The sequence below is a fragment of the Macaca fascicularis genome, chromosome 2, assembly GCF_037993035.2.
Source record: "Macaca fascicularis isolate 582-1 chromosome 2, T2T-MFA8v1.1".
Taxonomy (NCBI): Eukaryota; Metazoa; Chordata; class Mammalia; order Primates; family Cercopithecidae; genus Macaca; species Macaca fascicularis.
This window is the reverse complement of record NC_088376.1, coordinates 10,309,177-10,334,056: the sequence shown is the minus strand read 5'-3', so window position 1 is coordinate 10,334,056 and position 24,880 is coordinate 10,309,177. Positions and strand designations below refer to the sequence as shown.

Here is a 24,880-nt window from a genome sequence, read left to right as displayed (position 1 = left end):
TCTTAGAGTAAATCAGTAACATGTTCCTGGTTGAGATTTGGCCTGTCCTATAACTTGACTTTAGAGAGAGAGTGTGCTGATTATGCTGAAGATAGCGTGTCAGTTTGTATGTCTTTCATGTTTATTACTGTACATGAAAAAGTTGGTGTTCTGGTACCTCTCCTCCCTCAACCATTACAACAAGGAAAACAAAATCCACTGAGAGGCAACATAGCATGGTGATGAAGAACATGGACCATGAGCTAGATTGCCTAGATTCAGTTCCCACTCTGCTGCTGTCTAGATCTATGTCTGTGTCTCAGTTTCCTTATCTGTAAAATGGGAATGATGATAATTGTAGCTACTGTACAAGGTTTTTGGAAAGGTTAAATGAGTTAATATTTCTAGGGTATGTAAAAAATTGCCTGGCATACAACAAGTGCCATGTAAGTGTTCGTTAAGTGATGACAACAACAAAATTTTATAAACTAGCCCTGCTTTCCACTGCTCCTTACAAGACATGATATTGGCACAAGTCTGAGCTCTGTTGTGTGTGGTCAGGCACTGAAGGGTGACACGTTCGCATGTGTGGTCTGCTGGACACTAGTTTTGATGACTGCTTTGCCATAAGAACTTCGCTGGCTATGGAAAATGTGTGGTTGAGAAATAGCAAGTGGAATGTTCTTTTTTTTTTTCTGCTAATAGGATAGAGTTTGGGTTACACGTCATTTGCAGCTGAGTTTATCTATTTTTAAATTTTTCCTGGAGTTACACTGTGCAACCTATGCGTCAATAGTTTTATCTGGCTGGATTAGTCAGTGGGTAGTTTTTAATTTGACTTAAAAAATTGAGGGTCACATAAACGGAACCAGCAAAAGATTTGGATTCTGATGAACAATGTTTAAGGCTCAGCTCTGCCACTGATGTGTTATGTTACATGGGTGAGTCCCCACTCACCACCTTTGGTCCTTTAGGTACTCCTCTGGTTCTCATGGTTTCTTCCCTGATAAAATTAGAGTGCTGAATGGTCAGAGGAGCTCCCTCTTCTCTGTTGGTGAGTGGCCCTGATTCCTGGTCAGTTAGCCATGGGCTATTGAAGGAAGATATTTTATGACGTATATTGATGGTGAATTTAGACAGTAAAAGAATCCAGTTGATCATCTCAATTTTTTCCTCTCTACTTAGTAATTGTGCTGATAAGAAGTCCTCATTTCAGCTTTACAACCTTTTCTGATTTCCCAGATATTTCTGTGTATCACCAGAAAGCAGAATGGAACCAAGTAGTTATTACCACTCAGCTCTTAGAAGTTGTTTGGGCTGGAGAAATGTTTTCATTATTAGGCTGTGAGTGGTATCAGTCCCATACAGGACAGAGCCTCTACCATACCATCTACCAGGCTCACTCCATCCTGCCCAATCTGTTTACATCTCTACTTTGTAGGCAAGCTTTATCCAGTTCTACAAACCTCAGTGTGATGACTCAGGGAAAACACAGTTTCTTTTTCCTAGGAAAATCAGGTTGACTACAACTTCTGTAGTTCTTGAGGGAAGAAGGGAAGTATAATGATGTTGGAAGTCAAAATATTGACATTAAGATAGCCAAGTGGAGTTTTATGTATGTATGTATGCATGTAGACATGATTGACATTTATAAGTTCATATAACATACATTTATAATAGAGAGGTACCTGTGGATTCTGCCTTACTTTTGTGTAGTTTGTTAGTGTTTTCACCGTTTCATGTGAGTTTTACAATGAGCCTATGAGACTTGCAGAGTTAAGAGTTATATACCCGTTTATGGTAGAAAACACTGAGGTTCATTCAGAGGAGTAAAGTGGCTTGCTTGAGATCTGTGTGAGTGGTAGTCTTCTGACGAGTGTTTCAGAGTTGTTTTGACCTAAGAAAGTTAGAGGCTGGGCCGGATGTGGTGGCTCATGCCTGTAATCCCAGCACTTTGAGAGGCCAAGGCAGGTGGATCACCTGAGGTCAGGAGTTCAAGACCATCCTGGCCAACATGGTGAAACCCCATCTCTACTAAAAATACAAAAATTAGCTGGGCATGGTGGCTTGTGGCTATACTCCCAGCTACTCAGGAGACTGAGGCAGGAGAATTGCTTGAACCTGGGAGGTGGAGGTTGCAATAAGCCGAGATCGTGCCATTGCGCTCCAGCCTGGGCGACAAGAGCGAGACTCTGTCTTTAAAAAAAAAAAAAAAAAAAAAAAAAAAAAGGAAAAAAAGAAAAAAGAAAGAGGCTGACAAGATTTGTAATTTTTGAAGCAACAGAGGAAATTTAGAAGGAATGAAACTTAAGCCATTAATATTAAGTTATACCAAGGCTCTACTCATAATATAACCCAAGCCTAGAAACTTAAAGTACTGTGTAGTTGATAAAGAGAACATAGCTATAGAGAGTTTACTGAATTTCTCAATGAAGTGGCAAGTATCTATCCATCCTTCCATTCATTTTGTCATATTATTAGAAAAAAATACACAGCATGCCAGCTACCATGTTGAGCCCTGATTCATCAAAGTTAAATTAGAATGACATATGGCAGTTTAGCATTTAAAATGTGGCTAGTTTGAACTGAGATGTACCATTAAGTATGACATACCAGATTTCAAAGGCTTAGTATAAAAAGTAATATAAAATGTCTTACTGATAAATTATATGATGTTCATTACTTCTTGGAGTGATAATATTTTGGATATATTGGGTTAAATTAAAATGAATTTCTCCTATGATTTCTTGCTTTTTGAAAATGTGGCTTCAGGAAATTAACAATTTCATATGTGGCTTGCATCCTATTGCTTTTGGACAGCACTATTCTAGCTTGTGTCTAGTAGAGGAAGTAAGATTTATACGGACATGCTTTTCTGAAAGCATGGCATCTCGCTTCTTTACTCCTCTGCCTTTATATTTGTGTCTACTGCCTCACCTTCTTTTGGCTTCTTAACCCATTTTGGTCTGATGGAAGTTGTTCTTGTGCGGGTCTAGGGGGCTCAGATGTGTTCCTTTTTAGCAGTGCTCTTACTTGGCTTTGGTGGTGCTATTTCTGTTGATCACTCCCACTGTCTCTGGATGTTTTGTTATTCTTTTACCTCCCTGGCCTTTCCTCGGGATTTCTTTACAGACTCTTGCTCTCTCTTGCATCCCATAAATATAGGCATTGCAGAGCTTTGTCTCATGACTGCTAGGTGTTTATCTCCAGTTTGGAACTCCTGAACTTCAGGTCCACACTCCTACATGCCTTTTGGACACTCCAGTTGGAAATCCCAAAGTTGCGTGGGACTCACTGCGTCTTCTGGCATTGTTAACTTGGTGAGTGACATTGTCCAATCCTGGAAACTGGGACTCATTCCGGATGGCCTCCTCTGTGTCCCTCACTCTTGCCTCTGACTGTCCTCAGTCTTACTGAGTCAACCACGGTAACACGTCCTGCCCACCTCCCTCCTCCCTCTACCTTTGGAGCCTGTCCTCCATTTAGGCCCTCAGCATCTCTCTCCTGAAGTGCTTCAGCAGTCTCAGCTGGCCTTCTTTTTCTATTCTTACCCTCATCCATCCTATTCTCTCTTTTCTTCCTGAGTGATATTCCAAAAATGCAAATCTGTTCATGCTTCGTCCCTGTTTTTAAAATCCTTCAATGCTTTCCTCATTCAGGGTAAATTCAGAATCCTTTGCATGACCTAAGGGACAGGAATGGAAAGAGGCAGGCAGTGATTTGACCCCTGTCTCTTTCCGTCCTCTTCTCACTAATCTCTGAGATGATCTTGTGCTCTAGGAATATACCCAGGATTTTCTGCAGCTCGCGTGACCTCACGTATGGTGTTCCCTTGTCTGAAACACCACTGCCCACTCTATCAGTCCTTTCAAGATTTTGCTCTGATACCACCTCTGCTTGGAATACGCCTCTGACCACTATTGTCTCTGCTTCCTCCATTTTAGGCCATTTGTTGAACTGGGCTGCATTTCTTTGAGGGCAAGGGTAATTCTTTTCATTTCTGTATCTTCAAGTCAAAAATAGGTGTGCAGGTGATATTTGTTGAGCAAATAAATGCCGAATAATAAATTGTGTAGATTTACACAATTGTGGGAGTTGAGGTAAAAATTCTAGCCAGGCAGGGATGGGAGCATAGAGGGTCCAAGGAATGGCGACGTTTAAGACTGGCTTTCCATTCTGGTGGTATTGGGTGGGACAGTACAGAGGAGACCCCTACGGTCATGGTTATTGTGCCGTGTTCTGCAGGACTGAAGGATATTGAATAGGCCTATTCCCTGCTCGATACCATCACCACCAGAGTAGAATAAGGATGGTAATCTCAGGAGGCCATTTGGGCTAGTGTCTGTCATTTGCTCCTGAGCTGGGTTATATAACTCAGCAGAGCTTTATTTCCCCGGTACACAGCTGGCATGGCAGGCAGGCACTCCGCTCCTTGCTTGTGAGCTGCCTTGGAGGAAGCGAGTGCAGAATGGTTGTCTGCGTTTTCATCTTTACTTCTCCTTCACAGCCGCCTTTCTGTATAGCATAGAGGTGACCTCAGCACCAGAGACAGGAAAGAGCACAATGAGTCATCTCAGGCCCTAATGAGGTGCATGAGGGACCCTACTTAAGAGTGAGGGTCAGGTGAGGTCATGCTGTGCCTGGGGTGAGTTTTGCCTTGGGGCTCCAGGCAGCACTGGAGCAGAGCTGAGCTAATTTTACCCACAGGAGCTGACTGTGCTGAAGGGCAGGGCTTATGACATTGGCCTTATCATCCTGTGATACCCAGAAAGCTCCCAAGGTGCAACCCCGTTATGTCTGGGCTGTTATTTCCCCCTTCTAGTTAAATACATTTTTCCATTAGGCGTGCATATCGAAAAGCAGGATGCTGAGGTGCAAAGAGCTTTGGATTTGGGTGGAAGGCCACGGAGTTAGATTTGGATCTCACCCCTACCTTTGACCTTGCACAAGTTACATAATTTGAGTCTCAGTTTCCTCATTTGTAAAACCCCATGTGTATACCTGTGTCCTAAGATTGCTTCTAGGTTTATACACTTGGTGACACGCAGCAGGCGATTGCTATGTGCCAGTCACTGTTCTAGCTGCTTTATTCATATTGTTTCACTTAATCCTCTAAAGAAACCTATGAGGATGGTGTTATTGTTATCCCTGTTTATAAATAGGGAAACAAATGCACAAGGAGCTTAGATAAGTTGCCCCAGGCCACCAGCCAGTGACAGAGCTGAACTCAGGCCAGTGGCTCCAGGGACCACACTCCTAAACACTATACCTTATTGTTTTGAAATGATAGAAGCTTTGCTTGGTGTATAGCACAGGCTTAATGTTTTCTAACTACCTGCTATGTATAAGGGCCTGGGCTTGATGCTGGGTAAGAGAGCAATATAGCTGTTGTGCTATTCTGTAGACTTGAATCACATTTGCAGATGGAAGCCCTGGGTCAGCTGAAGGGTACGGTGGATAGACTTTGGTATCTGATGTTGTAGGCACTGGGTGGAGTGCTCCTCACACATCCTCTCATCTCATCCTCATAACTTCTTCAATAGTCAGGCATTAGCAAGCCCATCTTACAGATGAGGTAATAGAGGAGTAGCATCACCTCCTCACATTTACTTGGTAGACAGAGCTGACTGGGGTTGTTTGGTCTCATGTTTACTTTGATTCATTTGCTTTCCCCACGAACTATGCAGTGTCTCAGAGCTATTATTGTTGCAGAACTCACCCCGTCCTTCTGCCCACACCTGACAACGCTAGAGAGACTGGTGTCCATGAAAAACGTGGGTCACCAGATGAGAAAGGCACATCTGCATGGTCAGAGCAGGCACCAGGTGAAGGTAAAAGAAAGGGCTGGGCTTTGTTCCAATCGTTTACTACTGTGTAGCAAATTACCCCTAAACTCAGTGGTATATAACGATCATTGAGTATGCTCATGGGTTACCTGGATCAGGAACTTGGACAGAGCAAAGGGGGAATGACACCTCAGTGCTCCACAGTGCCTGGGACCTCAGCTGGCAGACTCGAAGGCTGGGTGCTAGAGGTACATGTTGCTCACTCACTCACATGACATCTGAGACGTTAACCAGGGCTCTTGGTCGGGATATCTACATGTGGTCTTTCCATGTGGCCTGGACTTCCTCACAGCCTGGTGGCTGCTTCCAAAAGGCAAGCCTTGAGAGGAAGGGAGAGAGGGAGAAAGACAGAGAGCAAGTGAGCGCTAGCAGGTGCGGAAAGAAGCTGTAGACGCATCATCTCACTATACTTGATTGGTTGGAGTAGTCCCCAGGTCACTTAAATTCAAGGGCAGAGGCAATCGACTTTACGTCTTGGTGGGGTGGCTGAGTTCTGGAAGAGCATGTGGGACTGGAAAATTTGCCGGAGCCATTGTTGGAAAACACAATGGAGGCTCCTTTTGGCCAAAAAGGAGGAACAGACGTCTCTCTGGAGCTGCCCAGAGGTAGAGCCACCAGGTATGCAGCAGGCACACCTGTATGGTGCTGAGTATTCACTGGCAAGTCAGGAAAACAAAGGTCAAGCCAGGAATCCTCAGGAAAGGATCAGCAGTTACGCTACAACCATGCTTCATTGTATATGAATTAGCGTTTATATTGTCCATAAACTAGTTTGTGTAACTCTGATTCGCTGATTAGATCTACTGCTTATGTTACCTTGGAGTTCTAGGTCTATTTGGATTTTTTTTTTTTTTTTTTTTTCCTGTGAGATGGGGTTTTGCTGTTGCCTAGACTGGAGTTCAATGATAGGATCTTGGCTCACTGCAACCTCCCCGTCCTGGGTTCAAGACATTCTCCTGCCTCAGCCTCCCAGGTAGCTGGGACTATAGGTGCACACCAACATGCCCAGCTAATTTTTGTATTTTTAGTAGAGATGGGGTTTCACCATGTTGGCCAGGCTGGTCTCGAACTCCTGACCTCAGGTGATCCACCCGCCTTGGCCTCCCAAAGTGCTGGGATTACAGGCGTAAGCCACTGTGCCTGACCCTATTTGACTTCTTATACTGAAGTGAAATATTTTTTGTTGCTTCACAGAGGCAAGGGAGAAGCTTTTAGATATAGACAGACATAGGTCTTAGCTAAATAAATAAATAGAAAAATGAGTGATCCGTTTATTTATTTATTTATTTTTTCCCTCCTGCATCTAACAAAGTTCAGGAAAGACATTCTGTGTAATTTAACAGGAAAGAGATGATAACAAAATTGTTGAAAAGACTGATGTGGGATGCAGACTACATCTGGAGCTACTGGATTTAAGAATTTTTTTTTGTTTGTTTTCTGAGACAGAGTTTCATTCTTGTTGCCCAGGCTGGAGTGCAGTGGTGCGATTTTGGCTCACCACAACCTCTGCCTCCCAGGTTCAAGCGATTCTCCTGTCTCAGCCTCCCGAGTAGCTGGGATTACAGGCGCGTGCCACCATGCCCCACTAAGTTTTGTATTTTTAGTAGAGATGGGGTTTCATCATATTGGTCAGGCTGGTTAGCCACAATCCAGGGATAAGGAAGATGTGATTAGGAAGCCACTGCTGAGGCCTCAGAAACTTCTCTCAACATCTTAATAGTTAGTGATGGGGCACTGGATTGGCATATGGAGTGTCCTTTTGCCCTTCATGATTTCCTGGTGTTGCTTGCCAGTAGAAATGGTAGCAGGAAGATTCAGCTTCACTTCCACCTTCCAAATCTCACACAAGGAAATGTTACTGGTGGAACCTAATTTACTAGCTTTGAGGAAGTATGGGGAATGTAATTTTAAGTCTGCTTCTGTGATGCAGAAAGGCACTCTAGCTGGTGGCAATGGGCTCTGATTGAGCAGCCGACAGAATATATCTACCCCCAACTTATCCATCTAAAATCCCCAGGAGTTATTATTCTGAAATACTTAATATTTATAATTAATTATAACACTGTAATATAATTACACTATGAAATTATGTTTAATATTTGTTTATTTATGTAAAATATATAAACTTAATATAATTAATACCCTGAAAAAACAGGCTAGTTGCCCACTTTCAGTTTCTGAACTGAGTTCTTATTTTGGACGACAGCGGTTGGTTTGTAATTTTCCAGTTCCGTTTAATCTCCTCTTGGGAGTCATGCCCCAGGACAGCTGTCTTGTTTACAAAATTTGTTCACAAACGTTTATTAAACACTTACTACGAACCTGTCCCTGAGCCGGATTTGGCAATGTGGGGAGAGAGAAGTCAAGGATTCTTCCACTGGGAGCCAGTAGTGGGAAGGAGAATAAGTCAGGTGCACAGTTAGAACAGGGCAAGGAAGATGTTGATCAATGCCCTAAATAGCAGGCTCAGCAAATCCAGGGAAGAGAGATTATTCTGACTGGGCTGGGAGCAGGGCGTGTCACATAGTCTGTGATCCAGTGATTCTCTTTTGGGAGTAGTACCATCTCATTATGGGGCATTTAAAAACGTGACGGATGCCGGGCGTGGTCGCTCATGCCTGTAATCCCAGCACTTTGGGTGGTTAAGGCGGGTGGATTACTTGAATTCAGGAGTTCGAGACCAGCCTGGCCAACATGGCAAAACCCCATCTCCACTGAAAATACAAAAATTAGCTGGGAGTGGTGGCGCATGCCTGTAATTCCAGCTAGTCGGGAGGCTGAGGAAGGAGAGTGGCCTGAACCCAAGAAGTGGAGGTTGCAGTGAGGTGAGATCATACCACTATACTCCAGCCTGGGTGACAGAGTGAGATTCCATCTCAATAAAATAAAATAAAAGCATAATGGGGTGTTTTCTGTTGTCCCAATGACTGGACGTCAGGATGCCATTGGCATTTAGTGGTTGGGGCCAGGGAAGCTAGATGTCCTTTAATACATGAAGACACCACAGATAAATAACTGTCTTCTCCAAAGGGTCATCTCCTTCCTGTTGAAGACTACCAGTGTGCTTGATGATGTGTAGGACATGGATATTTGGTGTTGGGGGTGGAAGGATAGCAGGTCAAGCAGAGGGGACAAGGTGAGCCAAGAGTTTAGTTTGAATAAAGCAAAGAATGTATGTTGAGTGGCAATGGGAGAAAGTTTATGGTGGCAATGGAAGCTTCAGTCCCGGTTATGGAGAACTTGGAGCTGTGAGATTAAGCACTTGGACTTCTCCTGTTGCCATTGGGAAGCCATTTAAGATACTGGAGCAGGTCCTTGAGAGCAGAAACGTAGCTTCGTCTTGACACCATGCACCGTGTAAACATCAGTAGTGCTGTTTGAATGAATGAATGTCTCCAACTGTAGTTTACAGGAGTTAGACGAGTGGGTACTTGAGTTTTGCCAGATTTAGGATTCTGTGGTTCTGGGAGGGCTCTGACAGCCAGCATTTGGACTTTTAGAGAATACATGGAAAGGGCACAGTGGCCTGCCACACAGATACTGTCTCCATATCCAAGCAAGAGTTGTGGTCAGGCAGCAGCAGTACTTGCTGATACCGAAGAGAGATGTGAAAAAGAGAGATTATTCCGTGGACTCCTGTGTGAAGCCCATAAGCCATGAGGCATGTAGGGAGCAGACTGTTGTCTGCATCTATGCTCTTGCATCTTGAGCTTTTAAAAAATTGCCATTCAAACCAGCAATTTGCTGACAAGGTTCACGCGCTGTGACCATGACTGCAGTTGTTCCTGAGGAGTGGCTTGCTTGTCTGCCTGGGGATGGCAGCCGCGTGCGTTCCTTGTGCTGCCCTGCAGGGTCCCTGTGCTTTCTGATATTCACGTTGCTCCCTTTTCCTTCTTTTTGGATACGCTTTCGAGGTTGGGAGGGGAAGCTCAGGGATGGAGCTGACAAAACATATGTGAGATGTTACCTTGTTCGCTCCTCCTGAAGGTTTCATTTCTGAAGCCTTTCCTTAGGAGGGAAAAGGGTGTGTAGATGTATGAGGTGACTCTAGAACCCTCATTTTATGGATGAAGAAACTGTGATTCATAGAGGGAAAGTGATTTGTCCAGTGTCATGTGGTGAGCTGGCTGTGGAGCCAGCCCTCCTGTACCTTTTATTGCAGGGTTTATTTTATATATATTTGCTGGCAAAAAGAAGGAAAGAAAAACAATTTATATATATTTTATTTACAATAAAAATATTTATAATAAAAATATAAAGTATATATTATATATTATAATTATATATAATATAATTATGTTATAATTAAATTATACATAATTTTATAAATTATATATTATATAATATATATAGTAAATTATAAAACAACATATTATAATACAATTTATTTTATATAATACAGTATATATTATAATATAATTCATTATAATAAAATATAAAAACACTAAAAGATGTATTTTATATTTAAATATATTTAAATATATGTATATTTAAATATATGCATATATTTAAATACATATACATATCTCATATATATATATTTTTTTTCTCTTTGTTGTAGAGACAAGATCTCGCTATGTTGCCCAGGCTGGTCTCGAACTCCTAGGCTCAAGCTGTCCTTCTGCCTTGGCCTCCCAAGGTGCTGGGATTACAGGCATGAGCCACTATGCCTGGCCTTATAGAAGGGTTTAAATTACACCCATTTGGGGGAAGAGAGAGCAGCGTGCACAGGCTTTGGTGCCAAAGGCTTGCACATGGTTACTGGCTCAGCCACTTACTATAAAATTTGTGAAATAGGCATCATGGACACATCTGATATTAAGCATTTAAAAAGAGGAGATGTGTGAGAAGTTTTGTGGACTGCAAAGAACTACAGACATCTTCCTTTTTATCTTGATGTGGATGTTTATGCACTGGGAGTTGGTGGGGCCATCTTTAGAGAAGCGGTGGGCTAGTGAAGACATTCGTGGCCATACCCCAATCACAAAACACTCCCAAGGGGCCCACTTCCCCACTGTACAGTAAAGAGATTTTGCACTCAGATTTGGAGGCACAGCACAAGGCAGGGAAAGCATGAGCCAAGTTTTGAGTCCTGTGGAATTGAGGGTGTGCTCTTGCCTGGGACCAGGGGTTCTTCTAGCAATATAAAGGGAGATGTGGCTAAACACGTAGATTGGGCTCATCCTGGAGGTCTTGAGGCTGGCCTGAGGGTGAGTAGATACTGTCATTTGTGTTGTTTAGAAAACTGGTGAGGAGTCAACTGGGAAAATCTCAACGAAATGCATCTTTAGGATGTGCCGGGAATCTCGGCAGTAACTCAGGTGGGCAACAGGGAATCTTGCAATTGGAGTAGGGGTGAGTCTTACATTTTGGGCACATTCTAAGTAACTTTTTGCAGTGCTTCAACTTTTTACTTGAGTTTCTAATAAAAATGGCAATATTTTTTATAGTCGTAGAGCTATATGAAATATTTTTACACCTGTTGGCTTCTTTGTTCGTACAACATCATAGTGAGGGGGAAGGTAGGATTGTTCTTGTTCCTGTTTTACAGACAAGGGAATTGAGGCTCGGAGAGCAGATGGGATTTCTCTGGCCACTTGGCTGGTTGCTGTGGAAGTCAGGAGTGGGGATGCCATGCTTCACACTTCTTCCTGTGCCAATGACCTGGAGCAGTGTTTTTCTCCAACTCACATTTCTTTATCCTCCACTGTCTTGGGTGTCACTCTTGGAAGTGTAAGATGGTCGCGAGTTTCAGAGATTTCAGAGATAAGCTGTTAAGATTTTCAAAGATGAGCTGTAGAGAATTTGGGACCTAAAATGTGTTTCATCCAGTAACTCTTGCTTGCTGTCATGTTGTTGGTTCAAATTGAACATGTTGATAAGTCCAGGGAGGAAAGGAACCAGTTCCTGCTACTTATTGAGCACCTTTTTTTTTTTTTTTTTGCCCTGAACTCAGTACTGCCTGCTTTTCCATTTGAGGATTAGAAACATTTATGGATGGAATGATTGTAATATTGTAGCATTCTGTCAACTAGTTTATTAGCTAATTCTCATAAAAGCCTTAGTAGGTAAACAATATTATTTTCCATTTTACAGATGAGAAAACTGAGGTTTAGAGAGATGAAATAACTTGCTTATAACTTGCTTGAGAGAACACAGGTACTAAATAGATTATAATCTTTTTTTTTTTTGAGACAGAATCTTGCTCTGTCACCTAGGCTAGAGTGCAATGGTGCATTCTTGGCTCACTGCAACCTCTGCCCCCCAGGTTCAAGTGATTCTCCTGCTTCAGCCTCCCAAGTAGCTGGGATTACAGGCGGGCACCACCACGCCTGGCTAATTTTTGTATTTTTGGTAGAGACAAGGTTTCACCATGTTGGCCAGGCTGGTCTTGAACTCCTGACCTTAAGTGATCCACCCGCCTCGGCCTCCCAAAGTGCTGGGATTACAGGCCTGATCCACTGCACCTGGCTGTAAGTAGAGTATAATCTAAGTTATTTAATTTGAGACTTCTTTCTTCCTTGCTGCTCCCCATCTACGCCATGTATTGCCTGTCCCACTGGCAAAAATGCAGAGCTGCTTGTTAAGGAGGTATACATCAGACCTTGGAATTTACTGGAATCAGACCTGGAAGGTACTATGAAGAGCTCATAAGGCTGACGGTTTTCAAGCTGTGCTCTTCTGAGCCTGAGAGACTCCAGGAGTCATCTTGGGGATTATAACACGGAGGGAGGTGAAAAGTGGTGAGAAGTGGAGGAAGTAAGGGGACCGCTAGAGCCAACTTGAGCAGCTCTGCTTTTACCTACTTTGTAAGCTAAGCATCGTCAAAGCATCCATTTAAAGGAAAAGTTCTGCGGCTACATAAAAAAGTTAAAAAACCGCTGTGTCTACCCTTCCTTTTGCTAACACTGAGAGACAGAGTGGTTTAGCACAAGGAGACACAAAGTGGCTCAGCACGAGTCACAAGATGTGATGGGTCTAAGACCTCTCAGCCTAGAGCTCCCTTACCCCTGGGCCACTTTGTTAGACACACCTTCTTTAATTCAAATCCCCATTTCAGTGGGACATGGCCTTTTCACTTTTTCAAGGAAAGGTTTAATCTGTCCAGCTCCCTGTGAAGATCTTCGTTCTTGGCACACCTGCTGGAGGTTCAGGGTCCTGCAACCACGGAGTAGCTGCAGGACCGTCAGGATGTCCCGTGCACAAGGTCTTTGACCTGCATTTTGCAACCTGGTTGCGTCTCCCCTTTGGACTCTGGGAACCTTGCTGAGATTGGTGCAATATCTGTGCTAAAAAGGTCTGAAATTATAGCCAGTATTGTGTTAACTTCCAACCTTCACAGACATTGTCTGACTAAATATATACCTATTGAATGTTCACTGTGTACACTGACTGACAAGAAAGGCAAGATTCCTGATCCCAAGGATCTAATGGAGAGACAGAAACAAATATAAACTTGTGTCAACTATTTCAGAGACAGATATTTTTGTGATACGGGATTGTTATGCACGCTAGTTATGTGAAGAGTATTTGATCTCTTAGAAATGAGATGGGGAGAATCTGGGCAATGAGAAAGAAGACCAAAACTGGGGAGTGCAGTCTGGAATTGCAGGGGTTGAGTTTGCAATGTGAAGCAGTTAGTTATGGCATGTTGCACTTACTATTTCTGAGATTTGAGCATCTGACTTTTCCTTTAAGTTTTTGTTTTCCCATTTGTAATATGGGAGTGAGAGTGGCTAGTTCACAGGGTCATTGCTGGGGTTAAATGAGATAATGTATGTAACCTGCTTAGCATAATACCTAGCACAGAGTAAACACTCATTACATTTTAGTAGTTATTGTTGTTATTATATGTCAGCGAGGAGTCAAAAGAGCCTATTTTCTTAACCTCATCAATGGTGTAATCAGAGCTTTGCATCTCAAAATAAAGGAACACTCTGCTTTTATTATTTATTTATTTATTTATTTATTTTTCACTCTGCTTTTAGAAATAGAATTCAATTACCTTAGCCTACAACAAACTGACTTCAATCTATCTTTCTGAGTTAACTTCTGTTTATTCCTATCTGTCTGCTCACCTCTCTCACTAGTGACCTACACATTTTCTTTTTCTTTCTTTTTTTTTTTTTTTGAGGCGGAGTATCGCCCTGTTGCCCAGGCTTGAGTGCAGTGGCATCATCTTAGCTGACTGCAAGCTCCTCCTGCCGGTTTTGAGCCATTCTCCTGCCTCAGCTTCCCGAGTAGCTGGGATTACAGGCGTGAGCCACTATGCTCGGCCCACATTTTCTAAGCTTGACTTTAACTTGCTGGTCTTTGTCATATCTTTTCAGTCATTGCTAGGGTTCAAATCTTTTCTTTTCTTTTCTTTTCTTTTTTTTTTTAAGATGGGAATCTCACTATGTCTCCCAGACTGGTCTTGAACTCCTGGGCTTAAGTAATACTGCCTTGGCCTCCTAAGTAGCTGGGACCATAGGCATATGCCACTGTGTCTGGCTTAAATATATCCTTCTGCCTGGAATGCCCTTTGCTCCTTCATCTGTGCCCCCCTGCCCCATCCTCTTTTAATTCCTAGCCCAAAAGTCTAACCCACCCATTGGGACGGATTCTACAGAACTCATAGAGTTTACAACATCTTGTCCTTCAATTGCAGTCAGTCTCTGTCTTGAACTGGATTTGTGAGCTCCTTGAAGTTGTTTGTATCTCACAGCTTGTTGCTGTAACATCACTGGGGATTCAAGCACACACACATAGAGTAGATGCTCACACATCTATGCCATAAATTACTTTAGTGCCTTTCTCAAATGATCAGCACAGGAATCAAACGATAAAAAGCAAACCAGAAAACAGTCCTCACTGGGCTCTGTGCTCATCAGCCTTGGGAATGGATTTCTGGCAAAGATCCGGCCCCTCTACAAATGACAGAGATGACTTGGCTCTTTTCAGGAATTGAAGAGAATCCCGACAAGTAGCATGTTGGGAAAGGCCCGAAGGAAGCCAGACCAGCTTGCTCTCAGAGCTCCTTGGGTCCCCTGCGGCCCCCAGGTGATCTTCAGCAAGACCTGGTATGTAAATGAGCCTCATCTGATGGCTCAGCCTGCTGCGCACTGCTAGGGATGCTAGAATTCCAGGGTAAGCTTGTGAGCTGGGCTGGAAGGTTCATTGGGTTGGAGATTACTAGCTCTTTGGTATCTGCAGCTTGAAATACCCTGTGCCCTTGATTAATTCATGCTTGGGAGCATCCTCAGTGCTCTCTGGAAAATAGCTCCTTACTGTATGTTTATTTCCCCACGGGCTTATTTCAGAGAGACTGGAGCCTGTGTTTCTAACAGCTTCTCCAAGGAAAACATCGCAGGCCACATTTCCGGAACTGAGAATCTCAGGGGGTCTTTGAAACGTCCATCTCTATTACCTCCTTTTGGCCCAGCATTTGCTTTTAGCTGAAAAGGGAGATTTTGTCTTGAGCCATCCTGTAGACATATGTGACTTGGAGTTGGAAAATCTGACAGCTGCTGCTGAGCTTTGAACTGCAAGAGTGAGTGGCATATAGACATAACCCCGTAGAACATCAAATCATTTTCCCTTAATTCCCAGAGCCTTAGTGTTTCTTTGTCTTGCGAATGATCTCACTGCTTTTTGTATTTGTAATGGAATGCACAGTCATTTGCAAGTAATCACACAATAATCCCCTACACTTTTATAACGCCTTACCCTTTTCCATAGGGCTTTCACTCTCATTATCTCATATGATCCTTATAACTGCTCTGAGATATAAGCAGAGTGGCTCTTTTAATCTCCAATTTTCAGGTGTAGAAACTGAGGTTTAGAATTAAGTTAACCAGAGTTAAAACAGTTTGTATGTAGCAGAATTGGAACTGGAGTCTCCAGAATTGGAACTGGAGTCTCCTAAACCAGTGTTTCTTCTGCTACTTATTGCTGGTGTGACTTTGGGAATATACTTAACCTCTCTGAACCTCAGTTTTCCTATCACTAAATGTGGGTATAATACTACTTCCTGGGATAGTTGTTGGAAGGGATTCAATGAGACTGGGAAATCATTTAATAAAAGGTAAAACACACTAATAATGGGAGGCGTCATTGTACTTACTACATGGACCTTGAAGGCAAACAGTGCCATCAGAACTGTGAAAGAAAATAACATTTTTTCTCTCTTTTTAGAAAGACACAGGTTTAGAATGGCGCTATCAGGGATCACAAGCTCCCAGCCCTGTGATTAGCAAATTGACCCTGCTGCCCTGCCTGCTGGCTGCTTTGTTATTCTGAGAATTGTGTTGACGAGATCCTCTTTTCCTACAGAGCTCTCTCTTAACGTTGCTTGGAATAGCCTTGTGTCCTGGAGACAGTTTTCGGTCTGGCAGGATCTGAGAACAGGAGCGGGGATCTTGGAATGGGATCTGCATCCCTGGGCTTCATCCACAAGCGGTGGGAATGTGGCTTGGGCTGTGGGGTGGAGGTAGATGAACAGCTGGACATGCAGGTTTATCTTCTGTCGTTTCTCAATAAAGTAGACAAGTCCATCTGACGGGTGTTTAGTAGGGTATGACTTGTGAGTAATATAAATGGCTAAATGGCAATATATGTGCTAAATGGCACTGGAAAAATCCATAAAAGAATGGATTTCAATTTGGCACAAAATGCATTAGAAGTCAGCAGTGTGATGTGGTCAGGAGAACAACCAGAGTGACTGTGGGCTGAGGTCTTGGGTAGCTTTGTTTCTATATACAGTCAGCCCTCTGTATCCATGGTTTCTGCATCCATGGATTCAACCAACCAAGGCTCAAAAATATTAAAAAAAAAAAAAATCCAACAAAAAAATAAAAAAACCAATACAGTATAACAATATTTACATAGCATTTGCGTTGTTAGGTATTATGTAGGTATTAGAACAATATTTAAAGTATACAGGAGATATTACATCATTTTATATAAGAGACTTGAGCATCTCTGGATTTCAGTATCTCAGGGGTCCTGGAACCAATCCCCCCTGGATGCTGAGGATACTGAGGGAACGAGTGTACATATTCACCTACAAAAATTCCAAACCAATGAGACAGACATAGGTTGAAATATGGTCCTCAGAGGCAGAACGTGGAGCAAGGGATGGAAGACCAAGGAGGAGCCAGATTTCAGTTCCGTGTAAGGAAGAATTTTCTGACCGAAAGATGGAATTTGCAGTGGCAGGAGATAATGATCTTTGCTTCACTGGAGACCTCAGGAATACCAATGCGGCAGGTGTTGGGCTTAATGGCCTTTATGGCCACTTCTCATTTTGAGATCACAGAGCTGGGAGGACGAGAGGCACACATATGTTGAAGGAACTGAAGGGTCTCTATGTAGATGTGGAAACTGATCTCCAAATGTTTGTAAGATGGAGGGTACATTTAAAGTATCTCATTCTGGTTTTCATATTTATTTCTGTGGCTCACCCCTTGGTCTTTGGTTTTGAGAGCTTAAGACCATTCCCAGAAGCTCTTTTCCATGGAATAATCTCCTTTCTTTGCTGAAATGCTCCTTTATGGGATGCAGGAAGGGACTCTGAGCTCCTGACAGAATGAAGACCACCCCTTTTTGCTCTCCAGACCTAATTTTGACATCCCACGCCCACCCCCTGAGGAGGGTTGCAATGGCAAGATCTCTGTCCTGAGTTCTGGTTCTGGTATGCAGTGGAAGGCTCTCTGATTCTGTTTCCTTACCTATTTTAATAGTAACTTAATTTGTGTTCCTTTGTTAAGTGTGCAATAAATAATAAATGTTTGCTTACGGCATGCTTGTTAAGTATAAAACAAATAATCAAAATAAATGTGTAATGACCCTTTGGATAGACCAAGTAGAAGCTGCTTTTAGAGCACATGATTGGACCATTTCTAGATATCTGCTTAATTTGTAAATGAAAAATATGTAATCTACACAAGGATCACTGACTCGTCTGAAATCTTCATGACTGACTGATCTGGACTTGGGGTTTGGGGCTTGGGTCCCTTCATGCCCTGATCAGTGCTGTTTGTAGCTCGAAGACTTCCTGGAGGTGAGAACAAGCAACCTCTTGGTGCAGTCCAAAGCCAGGAAATGGGTGATGATTTTGAAAAAGGACTCATCTGGCCTCCAGAAAGCCTTTACAACCAACAGTAGGAGGAGATCACTAAGAAACAGAACCACTGGGAAGCCAAGATGTGGTACTTGGATTCCCATCTCGGAGCACCTCCTACACCCCCACATCTCCATTTTCCCTAGCGTCTGATCTCTCTTTCTCCTCCTTTAATTTAGTCTGGAGTCATTTTAGATTAGATTCATTCCTGATTGGCTTCACTGCTCCAACTTAGTCATCACAGAACCTTAGGGTTGGAATCCATGTTACAAGTTAAACTGAGCAATTCACCCCCACTTTTCCCGACAACAGTGTTCTCCTGAGAGTCTGGTTTTATTCTGAGTCTCCTAGCCCGGTGTCTGTGCCCATGAAGGACTCATGCCAAACTACATTCTCAGGAGGACTCCCATACCAAGAGACTCTGGGCTTGGGGGCAAGAGACTTGGGTTTTTTTTTTTTTTTTTTTTTTTCTTTTAAAGGAGTTTCACTCCTATTGCCCAGGCTAGAGTACAATGGCGTGGTCATGGCTCACTGCAACCTCCACCTCCCGGGTTCAAGCAATACTCCTGCCTCAGCCTCCCAAGTAGCTGGGATTACAGGCATCCACCACCATGCCCAACTAATTTTTGTATTTTTAGTAGAGACCGAGTTTCACCATGTTGGCCAGGCTGGTCTCGAACTCCTGACCTCAGGTGATCCTCCCGCCTTGGTCTCCCAAAGTGCTGGGATTACAGGCATGAGCCACTGTGCCTGGCCGGGAGGAGTTGTTTTAAGACTCACCTTCCATCATAGGAACCTTAGACTAAATTCTCGCAACCTTTTCAGGTGCATCTCCCAAAATATCTCCCCCCCACTGAATTAATGATTTATTTCATAAATTTCGTTGCATTCTGGATGGTCTCATTCTTAAGATGAGCTTAAAACCTTTCAAACCAGTCACTTCCTTGTTTGGGGTGGAGGAGGTTTCTTCCTGGAATTGGACAGTGTATGGAAGGGATGAGAATCCACTTCTTTAGCGGTTAATAATTTACTCCGAGTAAGGAATTCTGTCTTAAACTGGGGCATGTTCTTCAAGTGCCAGAGGAGAGAGAAGGGTGATTTTTCTGACATCCTCCAGCCTGCTTCTCCATATTTGGAAATGTTTACCCACCCGACTGATCTATTGGAAGAGAGGGAGGTGACTCAGGGTTTAGGAGAAGCAGGATTTGAATTCTTGTTTCCAGAAACAAAGTCGTCCCCCACCCCGCCCCCACCCTTCCCCCTTCATTCCTCTGCCCCTTGTTCTGGAGGCTGAGGCGAGAATGTCTCAGTTCTGTTCCCTTCAGGCTTCGAGACCACCGCCTTGCTGTGTCCCGTAGTGGACTGAGGGCCTGCAAGTGGGAGTGAGGGCTGGTGGAGGGCCAGCTGCCTGGGGGGGCCGGACATCGCGTGAGTACATCATTACTGCCGGATGAGTGGCATTTCTGCTCACAGACCTGGGGCGTACAGCCTGTGGGCTGGCTCACTTGCATGGTGATGGGACACGTTGCTGGGAGTGCTGGTCACTTTAATTTGGGGGTGTGGACAGCTGCTTTCCCAGGGGAGTACTTCTTACAGTGGGATTTCAAGACAAGATCGGCCTGAGGAAAAATTATATGCGTATATTTTTAAAAAAGTAGGTATTTCCTCTGATCTGAGGCCTAATTTGAGTTGGGTAGAAAGACAATTTGGGAGTGCTGTTGTCTGATTACTAAGGCTAAAGCAACACGCTGGAAGGGATGTCTGTGGACGTGTAGGGAGGGGTAGTTTTAGCTTGAAAACAGTTATGGTGGGACTTAGGAGTATGCAAAATGTTGATGTGTAGCATCTGCACAGCATCCACCGTCTGGAGTACCTTGCGTGCTGGACGCTGTGTCAATCTGATGCATTGTCAGAGTTGGGAGAGTCCTGCGGTGTTTTCAGCACATATATCTCATTTCACAGTGTGAGATAATGGGCAGCAGAGACCCAGGCCCTGAAGACAGATGGCTCATTATGTGGGACTAGAACCCAGATCTTCTCTCTCAGTTCATTTCATTCCCCTAGACTTAAGCTGCCCCCTCTACTGCAAGATGAGGAAATTGGGAGATGTTAGAATTGTCCACACTTACTAATCTAGTTGGTGGGAAAATGAGGACTAGAACCTACTTCTTCCAGTTCAGACCTCTTTCCTTTCGGATATATGGGCTCAGATGCCTGAATTCCTTGTTTTTGTATGAGGCTCTTTTCTTTTCTTTTTTGTTCTTTGATTTTTACTTACCTTTCCCTTCTTTTGGTCATGTGAATGTTGTATGAAAGCAACCCTTTGCTCTCCTTTGCTCCCTATATCTTTCTCTTCCATGAAAGGGGATGTCACTTGTCCAAAAGGCAGAATGAATAGTATGGAACTTTATTTCCATCTGTGGAAGTGAAAATTATGCAATTTTCCCTGAGAGAAATTCAGCAAGGCTTCCCATCTGAGCCTCTACCACTATTCTTGAAGCTGTAAGAATTCTGGAATATTATGCCCATTCAAAGGTGAGTCCTGATTCTGATTAGATTTTAAACACACACACACACACACACACACACACACACACACACACACACACTTTTTAAGACTACCAAAGCAGGACAGAGACCCAGAAGACACCAACCTATTACGTCGCCTCAGATGTTTCACAGCCATCAGGAGTAACTCTTTGTAGTCAGCTCAGTTTCGGATCAACTTTTTTTTTTCTTTCTTTCTTTTTTAGACAGAGTCTTGCTCTGTCGCCCAGGCTGACTGGAGTGCAATGGCTCGATCTCGGCTCACTGCAACCTCCGCCTCCTGGGTTCAAGCGATTCTCCTGCCTCAGCCTCCCGAGTAACTGGGATTACAGGCATGCACCACCAGGCCCTGATAATTGTTGTATTTTTAGTTAAATACATTCATATTGCTGTGTAATAAGTCTCCAGGCCTCTTTCATCTCGCAATCTGAAACTTTGTACCTTTAACCCACAACTACCTGTTCTCCTCTCCTCCAGTCCCTGGCATTCTCCATTCTACTTTCATTCTCTATGAATATGACAACTCTAGGTTCTGTATCTAAGTGAATCATACCATATTTGTCTTTTTGTGACTGGCTTATTTCACTGAGCATAATATCCTCAAGTTCATCCATGGGTCAGAATTTCTCCTTTTTAAGGCTGAATAATATTCTGTGGTAATGAATATGCTACATTTTGTCTATCCATTTAAGTACTATTTTTTAACATCCATGTTACAGAAGAACAGCAACCAGAGACTTCAAAGGGTTAATTAAGTAAGTGGCCCAAAGTCACATAGTCAGTAGTGGAGACTAATTTTACTTAAGAGTGGCATGTGATCAGGAGTAAGCAGATATTGGATTCTAATTGGCAAGAGTGTGACAAATCAGGGTGATTCTCAACTGGATGGTGATGCCTCCTTACACGTTGCTGTGGCATTTCAATAAAGCAAGTGTTCCAAAGGGCTGTACACAGCTATGCTTCCTTTCTTTTGTACGGGGCTCTAGGAAGTCCATAGCTAAATTTAAAGCTCACCTCTAGCAAATGGTGTGAGACATCCAGCTCTTATTTTTTGTATCCCCTTTCCCCTTTCTTTGCTTTATTTTCGCCTCTCCTTACGCATTTTCTCACTTAAATCATCAACTATTAGCATCTTTTGTGAAGTACCTCAGATCCTTTCTGGAACAAGGCAGAATATATAGATGTGTGTCATGATATCTAATATTTTAGTAATTATTAGGTCTGTGGAATAGTGGGCTAAAACTGGCCATGATTTTTCTGACTTGACTCTGCTCATCATCTTCTTTTTCTTCTTCTTCTTTTTTTTTTTTTTTTTGACGGAGTCTCATTCTCTTGCCTAGGCTAGAGTACAGTGTGTGATCTTGGCTCACTGCAACCTCTGCCTCCTAGGTTCAAGCAATTCTCCTGCCTCAGCTTCCCGAGTAGCTGGGATTACAGGCATTCGCCACTACATCCTACTAATTTTTGTATTTTTGGTAGAGATGGGGGTTTCATCATGTTGACCAGGCTGGTCTTGAACTCCTGACCTCAGGTGATCTGCCTACCTCGGCCTCTCGAAGTGTTGGGATCACAGGCGTGAGCCACCATGCCCGGCCTGACTCTGCTCTTAATGTAGTGTTTCACTTGGGCAATGCCCTGCTCCTTTCTGAGTCTCACTTTTCTCACCTGAAAGAGGAAGTTGCTGTTGATAGCAGTGAACATTTAGGCTGTGCTGAGTTTTACCCTAAACATCGTATCTCTAACTCTCCCAACACTCCCACAAGGCAGGTGCTATTATCCCCATTTTACTTTTGAGAAAAGGCCTAAAGAAGTGAGAAAGCTTGCCTAAACCCCTTTAACTCTTGGGTAAAGGCATTAGTGACCAATGTGTATTTTACTCCAAAGCCCAGGACGTTAGCCACAGTGCTGGGCTACTATCCTTTTATGCAATCTGTCAGGCTTCTTCCATCCGTGGCATGTATTCATCTAATTTTATTAAATCTTTATTGAATTTCCACTTAGGTGCCTTGCACTGTTCTGGGCATTATCCCAGTACTCGATTTAGAGCAAAGAAAGAGACACACACAACAACCATCCCTTGGCGCTTACATGCTGGTGCAGGTGTGTGGAGGAGGCAGATAAAGGAACACTTAAATAAGAGGGAATGATAAGTAACCCCAGGGAGGAGTCACAAAGGGCATTCTGACTCTGAGTGAGTGGAGAAGGACTCTGGGAGGTTATGTTTAAGCTGAGATCTGAGTGACAAGGAGGCCGCCTTGTAGAAGTCGGGGGAAGAGCACTGCAGGCAGTGGAGACGGTCAAAGCAAAGGTCAAGGCCATGAAGTGGGAAGGAGTTTGTGTTTGAGGAACAGAAGGAGCCTGATGTGCTGGCAGCATGTGGGCTGCAGGGGAAGAAGCAGGAGAGAAGAGCAGGGACTAGCAGGTGGTGGTAAGTGAGAGACCTGAGCTGCTTAGACCTGAGTCCAGATGTGATGGGAACCACCTGAGTTATGTGTTACAGGCATCTTTCCAGCTGCTCTGGAGGGAACCACAGCATAGTAAACCACAGATAGTAAAAGGAAGGCAAGGGTAGAAGCAAGAAGGTTAGGCAGAAACGTTTACCGTAATTCAGGTGAGATGTGGTGGTAACTTTGACTAGGGCATAGAAGTTGGGCAGGAGAAGTAAGTTCGGGGCGTGTTTGGGAGTGGTCGTCTATAGGCTCTCTAGAGTGATTTCCTTCAGGGAAATGTCAAGCTAAATGGGCAGGAATCTGGGAGACTCAGAGGGAAATGAAAATAGGCACCCTGGGGGGTTGCCCAGACAAGCAGCTGGCATTCCAAAACCAAAGAGGATCTGTTTCTCACCCCCATCCCATTTCGTTTCTAGCCTCGAGCTTTGGGCCAATGCACAGAGGACGGTGGCTTTCTGCCTTTGGCTTCCCAGCTGAGAGCTGTTGGAACGCCCCAAAATAAGCCCTGCAGAGTGTGCAGCTTCCTTTGCTCTCCCTGGGTATTTTTGTAAAACATTCTTTCCCACCAAGAATGAGGAACGTTCAGAGTGATGCTGACTTTATGGGCTGTATTTAACATGCTGTTTTTTCATGATGTGTTGTCTGTTCATGCAGAGATTTCTGTCTCCTGTAAACTCCCTGGTAAGGAATCTTCAATCTCCATGTGAGATGGGTCTCGAAGGCTCAGTGGGAGCCCAGAGGAGCTGGGATTTGAAAGCCTCTCCTTGTCTTGAGGACTGGACTGCGGTCCAAGGGCACCTACCAGTCCTCTTTTTTCATTTACGTTTGAATTCATAGTTGCTGGCCTTTGGCAGTTCCCTGTAATTCCTTTTAACAGACTTGGCTTCCCTGCAGATACTTACTTCATTTTTCAGGTCTTGGAGAAGTTAGGTAGTGGCTGAATCAGGTAGAGAATCCAAAATTCCTGACCAAGCCCCATCCTCTAGCCACCAGGCCAAAGCAATTTGGCTTGTGACCTCATCCTCCTGGGTATCCCGTGGCAATCTTATACTATAATCAGCCTAAGCCCAGAGATGCTCAGAGATTGTAAACTAAGTCATCTAAAACTCATTTCTGGGGCTTCTTCATGCATCCCTCCTGCAGTCTGTAGTTACCAGGTTTTCAAAAAATTAGCATAAGCTCTTAAAAACAGAGTTTTGTTATTACTCATTCGAGTTTCTTCTAAAATTTCTTTTATATTACCTATTCATTGAGTCGACAAACATTTATTGAGTTCTTACTGTATGCCAGGCATTGTGCTAGGTGCTGGGGATTGATTCAAAGATAATTTGGAGGCGTATGGAAGGGGAGTGGATAATTACAGCACAGTGAGATAAGTGCTATAATAGGGGGATATAGAAAGAGCCAGAAATAGCACTATGAATAACATCTTTGAACAAATTGCCTTCTTTTTTCCTTTTGGATTATTCCCTTATGTATATTGCCCAAAGTGGGATTACTGGGTCATTTAAAAGATGAAAACAATTTGGCACAAAAAGATGTAATGACTTGCCTGGGGAATACAGCTCAATTTTCAACAGAGGAAGAAAAAATTGTTGACAAATCCAGATTTAGATCACTTTACCAGGAAGAACGGGCAGTTTTTATACTACCCTTTCAACATGGTGGCTTTTGGGGGTGGGGGGGATTTATTCTAAACATGCTAGCCTGAGTGTAGGAATCACACGTCCTCATATTTAATCTCACAACTTGATTGTTCTCACAAGAACCCAGCTGTATACGTATTATCGTTTCCATTTTACAAATGAAGAAACAGCACCCTTGATAAAAGGAAGTAAGTTGCTCAAAAGGCCATAGTTAATAAGTGTGGAGTGCAAGAGCCAAGCACAGTTCCTTTTATTCTTTGACTCCATCCTGTTTTCCATGTTGTGTTTACCTATTGAGGGTACCTGTGC

The 24,880-nt window shown here is 43.4% G+C and overlaps 1 protein-coding gene across 25 annotated transcripts in view; it reads left to right on the top strand.

The window, feature by feature from the left end:
• Positions 1 to 24,880, top strand: part of LPP (LIM domain containing preferred translocation partner in lipoma) — a 724,989-nt gene that overhangs the window by 41,184 nt on the left and 658,925 nt on the right. For 5 of the 25 annotated variants that reach the window (XM_074030778.1, XM_074030786.1, XM_065539343.2 and 2 more), the window contains exon 1: positions 19,237 to 19,356. The exons of 19 other annotated variants lie outside the window; for them this stretch is intronic. The gene's annotated coding sequence lies outside the window, so the exon portion shown is untranslated. Of the gene's footprint in view, positions 1 to 14,766; positions 14,888 to 19,236; positions 19,357 to 24,880 lie in introns of those variants that run through there. One more of the 25 variants, XM_065539348.2, reaches the window with a different exon arrangement.